The sequence below is a fragment of the Pelobates fuscus genome, chromosome 4 (assembly GCF_036172605.1).
Source record: "Pelobates fuscus isolate aPelFus1 chromosome 4, aPelFus1.pri, whole genome shotgun sequence".
Taxonomy (NCBI): domain Eukaryota; kingdom Metazoa; phylum Chordata; class Amphibia; order Anura; family Pelobatidae; genus Pelobates; species Pelobates fuscus.
Window position 1 is genome coordinate 268,792,229 of NC_086320.1, and position 13,498 is coordinate 268,805,726.

General features: G+C 34.8%; 1 long non-coding RNA gene across 1 annotated transcript in view; it reads right to left on the reverse strand.

Annotated features, from left to right (window-relative positions):
• Nucleotides 1-6,731, reverse strand: part of LOC134608014 (uncharacterized) — a 113,784-nt gene extending 107,053 nt beyond the window's left edge. Inside the window, exon 1 of the long non-coding RNA XR_010090707.1 lies at nt 6,645-6,731. This is a non-coding gene — a long non-coding RNA (uncharacterized LOC134608014). The remainder of the gene's footprint in view (nt 1-6,644) is intronic.
• Between the last annotated feature and the right edge of the window lie 6,767 nt (nt 6,732-13,498).

The window sequence follows — 13,498 nt, forward strand, 5'->3', positions numbered from 1 at the left end:
AAAGTTGGGGAGTCCTAAACCTTACAGGACAGGTCCCTAACATACATCAAGAATAAGAGATTTTTTTTTTCAATGGGTTTTTCCATGTTGATGATTAAATGACTAAAGTATAATCTTAAAGGGACACTCTTATAACCAATACCACGCCATCTTAATTTAGGGGATCCAATGCATAGATGCTGCCCTTTTTAATCTGACAATGTAAATATTGCCATTTTTGAGAAACAGCAGTGTCATCATTTGTCCAAAATTATGTCTGAAGTGGCTGTCAGACAGTCAGCTAATAGAGGCACCTCCTCAAGAAGACTTTCAATTTTAAAAAGCTGTTTATACTCAATATCATCACAGCATATGACGTGTCTTCAGCATAAGGACACCAAATGCATTCAGTAGTTCTGATAGAGATATATTAGATTCAGTGCATCTCCATGAGAAGCATTGGATTGGAGGAGTGCAACAATTGTAGCGCATGCACCGTAGGTTTCCATTGTTTCTCTATGAGAAGCATTGGATTGAACAAAAGCCATCAGAACTAATTACTTCACTAGTGGAGGAGTGATTGCAGCAAGGAGGATGCCTGTGCGCTGGATTACAGGTAGGTTTTATAGTGTTTGTCTGTGCGCTGGACTACAGATTTGTTTGTTTTTTACTCTTTTTGAAACTGAGGTGGCAATATTCTGATTATATTAGGGAACACTGTAATAATAAAAATAAATATTCAAATATTAATATTTTTATTTTTAATGTTAGTTTGTTCTATTAAAGAATAAAGATTTGCAAATATCACAATTATTAATTATCCATAAATCTAATGGATTGTTTCATAACTATGTGCTAACTGCTAACATCAACCTAGAATTGGCAAAATTGCTGAGGATTTATTGTGAGCTTTACTTACACACAACATGAATAATGCTTTTCATTTGAAAGTGATTCACACTAGAAGCTTTTGAACTTTACTTGACCTTGAGCCGGACAGAGACACAGAGACAATGTGGAACCTGCTTAACCACTGGCCTCATTTCCGGTAAGGGTGACCTTGAAGAGTCCAATTTATATCCTTTAATAAGTGAATGATCTGCCCTAATAATACAAAGAAAAATAACAAGGACTCAAAAAAAATAAAAAGTAAACTTTAAATGGCTTCCTATGAAATAAGTATTTAAAAATTATATGACATTAACAAGCTTATTGTTATTGCGATTACCTACTTAATACATGACAGATATTCACTAGTTAATAAATATGCAAATGCAGAATCCTAACGGTATGATTTAGTTCATTTTCTAATGGATCGTGACCTTTATGCATACACGTCAATTGCTTTTTATATAGACGTATTATATATAACACAAATATTAAGCAAGCACTATCAGAAAAACACAGAGAACAAAAAAAAAGTATTGAAAAAATAATTGCACACCAGTGTAGATCGGTATCCTACGTTTTTATGAAGAAAATATATCAGAATGAGATTTTCTGAGTCTAAATGTTTGAAATTCCTTAAAAATAAGATTCAGAGACAAAATACATTTTAAATAGACTTTATATTCAATGTAATCTCCCATTCTGTAGGTGCCTTAATAAGGTGCTAAAATACCAGTGTCAAAGGGTTAGCAGAGGTTTGTAGACTGTATAATTTTTGTGGTGATTTCTAGAAACCCATGTTGTTAAGCTATTGTCCATATAGATTCTTAACTGTATCTCAAATTAGTCACTACCACAAGGACTAAACATCTGATAAAAAGAGTTGAGAATGAACGAGAATCATGACAATAATAAATTATTATTATTATTATTATTATGATATTTATAGAGCACCATCAAATTCCGCAGCGCTTTACAATGGGTGGACGAACAGACATGTAGTTGTAACCAGACAAGTTGGACACACAGGGACAGAGGGGTTGAGGGCCCTGCTCAATGAGCTTACATGCTAGAGGGAGTGGGGTAAAATGACACAAAAGGTAAGGATAGTATTAGACTAGTGAATGGACTTAGTTTTAGAAATATGTGACGTTAAAAACATTTAGCGGCACTCATTTCCATTTGATTGTTATTAGTATGGCAAGATCAATCTCATGGCAGTGTGTAAGTAGTGGAGATACATTTCTTTATAGATTCCAGATAAACATTATTATATTTAAATTTTAAATTTAAATATTTAAATTTTAACTATGGAATGAGATGTTTTTTTTACTTTATGCAATTGACTAAAAATTAATTGAGATTAGCATGAACCATTTCTTTCTTCTTTTGAAATTAAAGCTGAACATTCTTTACAAAATATAATACAAAATATCTTGAACTACTAAAAACCTACAAATAAGATTTCAGATAAGTTTATATTATTGAAAAAAGTGTTAAAATACTCATCTGTCCAGCTTTTAGTAGGACACATATATTCAGAAACACTATTCACTATAAGACTCTTAAAAATGTATTGAACAAAAAGTTTAATACTAGCCTACAATTGGATTTAATCTCAACTTGTTATGTATAAATTGTGTACAAGAGATACTAGATTGAATATAGCATAATGACCCAATATGAATATAAAATATTTCCAATTTGTAATCATTTCAATGCGTGCCTACCATGGGTATGTATGCAGCATATATAAATTATTTGCTATCAAATGGATACACAAAATTACCTCCAGCCGCTTTAACAATAACGTTATTAAGCTGGTTAATTTTTAGTGACTTTTACCCCCAACATCACTATAAAATGACCCAATGGACTCCGTCTGGGAAAATCTACATAAGGCTGGGCATTTTGGGATGAAGAGGTGAATTGTAGGTCATTTATTAAAGTCTTTAAGCAAACAGAGTGAATGTGTATGTAGTAAACTATTGTATGGGATTTGTGTCACCAGAAAATCCCAATGAATTCAAATAGAATTGAGGATTTCTTTTTCTTACAGCATACTTCTACAGGACAATGGTGGGTGTGCCTCGTACAACAATATAATGAAAAAAAAAAGAAAACATGTATAATTTAAAAGAAAAAAATGCTTAAAATGTTTTTCCTTAGTATTGCACTTTGTAGAGAATTTTCACACTGATCTATATATTTTTACAAAGTATCAAAACAAACTTTAGAGTGTGGTCACTAAAGAGCTAAGTACAGTGACTTTAAAACCAGCTTACAAGAGTTTAATTTTTTAGAACAAAATCTTCAGTTTGTTGGGTATATTTTTTTCATCTTTACTCTTTAACAACCCGATTTCTAGCTCAACTCACTGTTTAATACCTATACCCCACCTTTTAACTTGAAAAAAAAAAAGACAATTATGCATAGTATATATAATCGCAGAGGGAAGTTTTTTTTAAATGAATATTTAGATAAAATTAGTATTTCACTTTCTTGAAACACAAGAAAACATTAATTTCCAAGGTTTAAATTAAAGGTAAAATACTTTTATTTCATTTTTTTAAGCAAATATGAATTCCACTTTAGGGTTACAGGATTAAGTCCTGTTTTAAATACATCTTTATATTGTTTGCATTATATAAATAAGTGCTATCTTTATTTATTGTGGGAATATATGCAGCAGTATTTAATATTTTTTGTTACTATGTGAAAATGAATTAGTAAAATGTATTTAAAATATCATCATAATAGGCTTTATAAGAATATTGAATTCTACATTTAATGAATATGTTCATTATTCTTATATTGGTATAATCATTTTTATTCTTGCACTTATTTAATATTCAGTAATGTATGTCTATGCTCTATATTTGCCATAAATTGTTGATTTCATACAATTTTTTTATGTACAAATAACAGAAAAAAATACTATTTTCAATCTCAGCGATATCTTGTTCTAATATTTCAAAGGAACTAAATACAAATTACTTATGATTCATTCAGAATCATACGACAATTGACTTTAGTTTTCCTCTACATATTGGATTTTGATAAAAAAATACAATAAATAAAAGTAAGAATATAAACATAGTTTTGGGTTTTGTTTGGTTGTTTGTGGTTGTGTTTGGCTGCTCTGGAGACATCTTTTTAGTGTAGTATTCTCACTGGGAGGATTATTAAGGCACTCATATTTTGAGCTACTGCTTGTTTGTAACAAATGAATAAATGAATTTGAATAATTTGCATTCAAGCAATACAATTGCTTTTTAAATAGCCATATTATAACTAATTAAAGTAAAGCAACTTATAAAACAGCACTATAAGAGCATGAGTGGAAAAAAACATGTCCATCTGGAGTATATTTGAGATTTTTGGAACTCACTTCTTTTTGACCCACATTTTCTAGGTTTATTCTCAAGGCAACTAACAGGGTTATTTACTAAAATTAGAATTCAGTGCCAATTCAAAGTGAATCTCAAATCTTAGCCAAAAGTACTTGAAATGAAAGCATTGCCGACTTCAAGAATTTTTGTAGTCGGTTATTTTGACCTTATATTTGAAATTCACTTTGAATTCACCTTGAATTCTCACTTTAGTGAATAAACCTGTCTTTTTTTAATGATTAGTTCCTCTAACAGACAGATAAAGAAAAAGTGTTATACGTTTTATATGTAATATTTTTATGAAAATAGTTATAAGCAATATAAAATGAATTATAATGATTGGCATAGTTTTTGTGGCATTTCAAATCATCAGCAGTTAACGGGAGTATGATTTTGCATATTTACGCATAGATATCTGACAGTATACATTATACAGTGCAATAATCAAATCCACAATTTATAATTATTTATTTTACCACAAGGTTTAAAGCAGAGGCTTGAATCATGGGAAATATTGATCATCAGAAAGAGAGCAATATTTCTTAGATTAAATAAAAATTACTAAATATTCTCTTCTTATTTCAAAGTGTTTTTTTACTCTATGCTTTTCTCAGACATGGGAACAGATCTACATTATAGGCTGGAAGTTTGTATATGAAATTTAATTAAATATAACGATGATCTGATTTTTAATACAACAGGTAGCCTTTATTATTCCAAAGTAGTTTATTTGTTTTCAAAATCATTCCATATCATGTGACAACTACATGTTTATTGAATAAAAACCCAATATTGCACCGGTGACCCAGTAATCACCCTAGTACAAACGCTATACACTTCTATGTATCAAAAATATTCTATCGAAGAACATAAACTATATACACTAAGTTCTGCAACAGTAATCTGTTTTGGCTATTTCTATAAAGTGTTATTTATATAAGATCCAAGTATTAATATGCAATCTTGAGCAAAAAAATGAAGGGGCTTATTCACAAAAGGTTTGGGTCTATTTACTTGGTATAATGATGTGGTTGACAGCTATGTTAAAAATTGCCAAAAAAATAATCATGTTGTATAAAGTCTCCAACTCAGAAAATGTGAAGATTGTTGCCATATTTCCTATTTTGGCCTAAATCATGCAAAGTATTTTTCAAGGCTTCACAACTTGCTGTTATGTAAAGAAACCTTAGCTATGGTGATTTCACTTTTGGAGTGAAAATTAAAACAGTGTAATAACCTCTAGCTCAGCTATGCTCTGTATTTTTAACTTTGTCCAAAATTTAGCAGGATGGTTACCAAATCACAATAAAGTACTTTTTAGTGAATAACCTCCACTCTACTGGTAAGAGACGCTTTCAGTTGAAACAGATGGCAAATTCGGCAACAGATGCAAGATTACATCTACCAGAGTACATCAAAAGTTATAATAAAATCATACTATCAACAAAGGCATTGGGTGAATTTGAAATATATGCAAAAAGCAGCATTAACATGAAAATACATCTTAATACTTTTCAATCCAATAGAATGTGGTTTGCAATAAAATAAAGTTATTGCACAGTAAAATAATAAAGACAATGCTAAAAAAAAATTGAATTTCTTTTTTAAATTTAAATTAATTCTAAAATTAAATCTTTGGTTATCCATGTAAAATATAACATCACATTACACAAAGTGATACATTTATGGTTGAATTCAAACAGTACACAAAAAAGACAAGATATGAAACACCATAAAAAGGTGAACTGAGTAAAGAAATAAGTGCAGGATATTTCTGATATATATTTTTTTAACATTTAAATTAAGTCATAATTCTGCATGGCAGCAAATGGTTAAATCGACTGGAAAAATAAGGCATGTTAAAATATTACCAAATTCCTCTGACTCTTCAGAATTATGCTCTCTGAAATCTAAATTTTAGGTATAAATAGAACATGTTTGTGTTTTATAAGTTTTATTTTTTCCCCAAGTTTGTGTTTTGGGGAATGGAACTGCAGAAAAAAAAGTATATGATAACTAATATGTTAATAAACTTCTGAATTGAGTTGACACAAATATTATTTCAATTTTTAGGAATTTTGATATGTTAAATATATTTTCTTATACTTAAAAAGTAGTTTAGTAATATCGCAGTTAAAACATATTCAATGCTCGTGAAATTGTCTTATCCTAATACACCGTAATTCTATTTAAGGTACCCAAAATGTGACACATACACCAACGCATCTAGGAGCTGGGGAAAGAACACCACCAGCTCTGTATGTTAGCAGCAGGTTTAAAAAGAAAAGTGGACAATTATTAACTCTCAAACAAATAAGTCACAAGAGATTCTCTATTGACAAGTTCTATACCAGGTGAACATAGTGAGAAAAGTGAGAAAAGTACCTCAAAAGAACAACTCCTTCCCAGCTTCTTTCTCCTACATTGTATACCAGAGCACATCAGATAAATCCTGTTTGTGCTATATACAACAAGGTTTAAATGTGGGAATTAAATGCATTTTGAACATTGAAGGACTCAGTTCGGTATCTCACACTGTGTTTCCATTTGTATCACAGAAGAAGGGAGTCACATGACACTGACCTCCAACAGAGTGATCACAATAGGAATGGCTCAATAAGCCGCAAAGCGAAATAGTGGGCAAAACCAACTCTGATAAAAGATTGGGGAAAAAAGACAACAGATCTAGTAGGGGTAATCTGTACTTGTTGTTGAAAGGTGTCAAAATTGCCAAGAAAGTTGTAAAGTCAACAGGTAAATAGACACGTTTAACCTAGGTATCTAAAGACACCAACGCAACTCTTTCGAACTCTAAAATTTCTTTTTTTTTTGGCATCACTTTTGTTAGGAAAGTAAAAAATGTATAAAATACATTAGGAGGCTTGGTATTTCATTTAAAATAAATAACAGATTAAATTTTAGAAATGCACAATCTCAAGTTCAATTATTACAAAACTTGTGTATTGTTTTATTTAACCGTACTTTCATGTTCAAATAACAGTAATTGTCAAAAAGAAAAATTAGAAAACATTTGTCCGTTCAGGGTTATTTGCTAAACCAGAAACTATTAGAAATAAACAACGGAATTGCAACTTTTAGGCCTACATATTGGAGCTGGATAAAATTGCTGAGTTTGGACAATTTGTTTCCAGTTTGGCTGCTGTGGTATACAGTTACAATTTTGTTGTTGTTTATTGAAAATGCCTGGTTTTGTGAAAACTCCTGTACAACTTTCTAAGACATGTGGATGTTATCTAAAAGGATCTACCAACACATTCATTTTCAAATTTGGTGTAACCTAGGAACACGTAACCTTTTACCTGTGACAGATAATGATAGAAAATAACACGTTATTACATCTATTAGAGTGTAATCTACATTGGAGGGCAGTCAGATTAATTTAAAAATATATGTTCAAAAAGTGTGCAAACCATTCTACTCTAATAAAATGAATGTTATATTTCTAATACATTTGCAATAGCATTTTCACCTTTTGAAACATAATATAATTTTAAAATTGCTGATGAGGTCTTCTCAAAAAGTGTTAGTACACACTGACATTGCATTGTTATTCTATATTTTCTTTTCTTATGGTTTTTTACATTTCTTAATAAAACCATTTAAAAATAAGCATTATTTTATTTCACTGCCAGTGTTGCCATGTTGTGAAGTGATATTTGCTCACATTCCAGATTCCAGGCACTCAATAGGTTACATATCTTTGTTACAAAAAGCACTACAGGGACATAAATCCAGAACGGAAAGTCATATCATTTAATTCCATAGTTATTTGGTGTCGAAAACTGGAAGGTTGATCCGTCATTTTTTAGTCATTAATTTTATAATTACATTTGCCTTTATTATTTGCACAGGTCGTATCACTGTGGCATATGGTGTACAAAATAATTCCACAGAGCTTAGCTAGACTCCTGAGAATTTCTAATCCATTAGGAGGGAGTGAATGCAGCTAATTTAAGGGGAAGCAGAGTATAAATCCATATAGTCATGTGTGTCCTTTCTATTTACATTCCCTATATTGAGTTTATCGCTACAATAAAAAAAAAAACCCTTGGTAAAATTAGTTTTCAAGTTTGCACATTGACATATTGAATCTATGTTTTCATGTTTCTCATAGATTAGGAAATACGATGAAACTCAGCAAACAAAGTCACTTCCATATATTGACCTTTCTGGGATCCTTGTGTCTGTTATAAAAAGCCAACCTCTGCTTAGTTTGTGGCATTAGATTTACAAGAGGGAGGATGTTGTATCATTAAGTTATCTCTGCTTGGGTCCAGGAGTCTAGCTAAATCTGTAAACCCACAGCTAGTCTGGCCAAGCCATTACTTACACATGGGCTATACTTATTTACAAAGAAATTAGGTGCCATTAACAAGAATGCTTGAGTTTTCATATTAATTTATAGCGTTCGATAATATTTTCTTTTATGGTAGGCAATTTCTCATCAAGTCTCTGCAGTCAACTTTGGCTATATGTTTCTAGACTGATAACAATTCTTTGACAGTTATCTATAAAGAATAAGGCAAAACATGGAGTCTTTTAGAAGAATTTAGTACACAAACATAATAAAATAGCTTATTTTTTTCTAAATTGTTGCCTCAAAGATTTTTTTTTCAATAATCATTCAGAAATGTATCTTTTGCATGGTTGAGATGATTGGCCAGGAGAAAAATGCTACAGGTTTTGTTGCTGAAGAAGCACAAAAAACAACTTAATGTAGGCAAGGAATGAGGATTCTTCAGATAATTGCTAAACTGTGAAGTGATCAAGCCCTGTCCCATATGCAGTTGTGCTAACGGAAAAATAAGTTTTAAAGATGACTGTCAATGTGTGTTTGTCAGTAAGTGTGTGTCTGTCAGTGAGTGTGTGTGTCAGTCAGTGTGTGTGTCAATGTGTGTTTCAGTATGTGTCAGTATGTGTCAGTGAGTGTATGTTAGGGTGTGTCTGTCAGTGAGTATGTGTCTGTGTCTGTCAGTGAATATGTGTATCTGTCAGTGCGTGTTTGTCAGTGTTAATGTGTGTGTCTATCAGTGTGTGTGTAAGTGTGTGTCTGCCAGTGATTGTGTGTGTCAGTGAGTATATGTCAGTGCATGTGTATCTGAGAGTGTGTGTGTCTGTCAGTGAGTATGTGAGTATATGTCAGTATGTGTATCAGTGTGTGTCTGTCAGTAAGTGTATGTCAATGTTTATGTGTTAATGAGAATGTGTATCTGTCAGTGAAAGTTTGTGTTGGTTAAACAGTGTGTGCCAATGAGTGCATGAATGGGTCAGTGAGAGTGTGTGCTTAACCACTTAAGGACCAGACTTCTGGAATAAAAGGGAATCATGACATGTCACACATGTCATGTGTCCTTAAGGGGTTAAAGGGATGAAAATGTTTAATTGAAAAAAACGTTTTCCTCAATTCATGTGATTTGCAGTAATATGCATTTATATGTGTAAGTATGTATATATGTATGTGCATACACACAGTATAGATACACGTGCATGTCATATTAATAGGTATTAAAGTGTACATAAAATAAGTGTATATTAAAGAACATTAAATTCCATGACTACAGCAGAAATGCTAGCAAATGTGTATATTTGAATTTAAAACTCTTTAAAAATATGGTCACTCTCCTACTTGTCAATTAAATCCTTAACATTAGACCTGTGTGCCAATGTTACACAGGTTTTAATGCTATAGAATAAATGAGAATAGCAAAACAATAAAGAACACCGCACTCTCCTGGTCCACAGGATGCAACCGGGCCTGAGGTAGGTCAAACCTCACTTTATTTACAGTTGTGAGTAACAAATGACTGTCCAGGCACTCAAGGTGAAACTACGTTAAGCAGGTTTATTGGAGCAGAAAAAAAGCGATGCGTCGACCCAGCATGGTCTTTCTCAAGCTGTGGCACACAGAGTCTAGTAGCACACATGGTCAAGAGTGACAGGCGGTCCTCTTTCTCCCTGTCACGGTGTTATTCCCCAACAAGCACTTACTGGGATGCACTTATGGCAGTGTACTGGAATTGTAGCCAATATGTTAGTGTCAGCATATGGAATTGCCATGCTTAGGGAAATAACACCAAGCAGGGCCAATCACTCCACATTCACATGCAACTAAACTCTATATACAAACAATTAGCCAGCTGCACATATATACACAATTACACAATCCTAATATACTATTAGGACGGGTAAGATTGATCTACATGTACCTAGACATTTTATGGAGGAAAGACATAGTTGTAAAGGTAGTTACCCGGTTCGTGTGCCGGCAGGGATCCATCGATCGAGCCGCACGCAGCTCGAGCACTCCTACCCCAAGGCGATCCACATGTGACTCGAATACTCCTGGCTCCTGGCGGGCCACGCACACGAACAGTCGGATTGAACAGTCGGCCATTACAGTATAGGGAATGCTGTTCGCATCACGAGCATGTTCTTAAAGGGGAAATGGGAGCCTAACCTTTCAAAGTATTTAAAATTACCTGGCCCTCGATTCTGTGCCCTATGGGGATTTCTGTTCCCAGTACCATTTAGTGTGTTCCTTGGGATTAGTATTGTATTCTGGTATTGACCATGGCTTTGTTTCAGGACTCTGAGTTTCTCTTTAATCCTTGCCTGTCTTGTTTGCCCTTCTGATTGTTACCGGGTACCTGACTCTGGCTAGTTCTCGTTTTCGCTGTCTCTCTGTTACCCTGACCTCGGCTCGTATTTCGACTACTCTTTATTCTGTCTAACGTTAAGTCCGACCACTCTAAGGCCTGGTAAGACGTTTATATTTCTTAAGTCCGTTCCTTGCTATTCTAAACTTTGCGTGTTAGGATTATACTCAGTGACAATAGTGTTGCACAACTAGGCTTTAAAATTCTAGAACATGTTTCTAACCCAGGCAGGGTGGTGTGGGGAGTAGAATTAAAATGTTAAAGAAACAAGAGCTTTTTTGGATGCAATAAATGTATTCCTTTGAACTTAATAGCATGAACAGAGATTAGGATCTAAGTAGGATCTCTATCTTTTTATCCCTTTGTAGGCATGACCATTGAGAATATCACCAAAGAGCCTAGAGACCGTGGTTGACACTAGGGATCCACTGAAGTTAAGGTAAATCAGAAGTCACTATTTATGAACCTTCTGCAACATTGTGATACAATCTAAAATATAATAAGCAAGGCATAATAAAATCTTCATGGGAATTGTTTATAATAGTGTTATAAAATGTATTGGGTAGTGAGATACTTATGCATAGTATAAATATTAATTTGACATGTACTGAGATGGCTTGACATGTTCTGAACTGGCATCATGACTTATGAAAGTGTCTGTATATCATATATATATATATATATATATATATATATATATATATATACACACACTGTTTTAAAAAATAAAGGGAACACAAAAATAACACATCCTAGATCGAAATGAATTCAATATTCTTCTAAAATACGTTGTTCTTTACATAGTTGAATGTGCTGACAACAAAATCACACAAAAATTAAAAAATGGAAATCAAATGTTTCAACCCATGGAGGTCTGGATTTGGAGTCACACTCAAAAGTGGAAAAACACACTACAGGCTGGTCCAACTTTGAGGCTCAGTAGTGTGTGTGGCCTCCACGTGCCTGTATGACCTCCCTACAACGACTGTGCAAGCTCCTGATGAGGTGGCGGATGGTCTCCTGAGGGATCTCCTCCCAGATCTGGACTAAAGCATCTGCCAACTCCTGGACAGTCTGTGGTGCATCGTGACGTTGGTGAATGGAGTGAGACATGATGTCCCAGATGTGTTCAATAGGATTCAGGTATGGGGAACGGGCCAGTCCATAGCATCAATGCCTTCGTCTTGCAGGATATGCTGACACACTCCAGCCACATGAGGTCTAGCCTAGCTAGGAACCCAGGGCCAACCGTACCAGCATATGGTCTCACAAGGGGTCTGAGGATCTCATCTTGGTACCTGTGGCAAACCTAGCCACTTCTGAACTATATTCATTACAGGTTGTCCGTAGGCTGACTGCATAATGTGTACCGTTAAATGTATATGTGTTGTATTATGGCCGTTCGCATGCTGGCAGCCGTACGCTGCCAGCATACAAAGCATTAGTACGACGAAACACGGCTATCCTGGCCGTTCGCCGTACGAATGCGGGCTCCCCAGGTCGACCACACATTCACAGGTCGTGTGGCACCAATTAACCGGTTGCAACATTGTTGCAATCGGTAATTAAGGGCTCTCCTAGGTGGCCGTCGTTCGGCTACCGACCATGCGGCGGTCGGCCATCTTGGATCCTTTGTCTCTGCAGCGGTGTTCGGTCGTCGAGAGCCTGGAACTGAAAACGGCTACTCAATGATCCGAACACCGCTGGACTTCCAGAGCGCTCGGGAGTTCCGCGTTCGGTACATTATGTTCCCCATACTTATTCGGTACTTTTAAACTAACTTCAATGTTTAAATGTATTCTGTGCGGCGTTCGGTTAATTCAGCTGGGATCAGAGCGGTATTCTCACGAAGTATGCGCTTCGACCCCAGCTACCTACCGAACGTTCGGTTATTCCAAAGTACCGAATATTGTGTGAAAAATGTATTTTAAAGTAAATTGTCAGTTTTGCTGCACGAGGGGATAATCCACTTAATCGTCCATTTTAGTGGGAATATCCTTCTCGTGCAGCAATGCCTGCTGGGAAAGTCACATTGCATGATGGGAGAAATCCCCTGGATTTACTGTATGGAAACCCCTTGCATGGGGAACTGTATAAATATGCCAGCTGTGAATAAAGCCAGTAGTTGACTCCCAAACTGTGTTTCGTCCGGTTATTGGGAGGATTGGGGATATTGCCGTGCTTTCTACTCTGACTGTGGATTTCCTGAAGATACCAACGGATATCGTGTACTATTATACTGCATTCCGTTACAGTACCTAATGGCAGTCAGGCTATCTCTGGGGAGCACATGGAAGGCTGTGTGGCCCCCCAAAGAAATGCCACCCCACACCATTACTGACCCACTGCCAAACCGGTCATGCTGGAGGATGTTGCAGGCAGCAGAATGTTCTCCACGGTGTCTTCAGACTCTGTCACGTCTGTCACATGTGCTCAGTGTGAACCTGCTTTCATCTGTGAAGAGCACAGGACGCCAGTTGCAAATTTTCCAATCGTGTTCTCTGGCAAAAGCCAAACGTCGTGCTGTAAGCACAACCCCCACCTGTGGACGTTAGGCCCTCA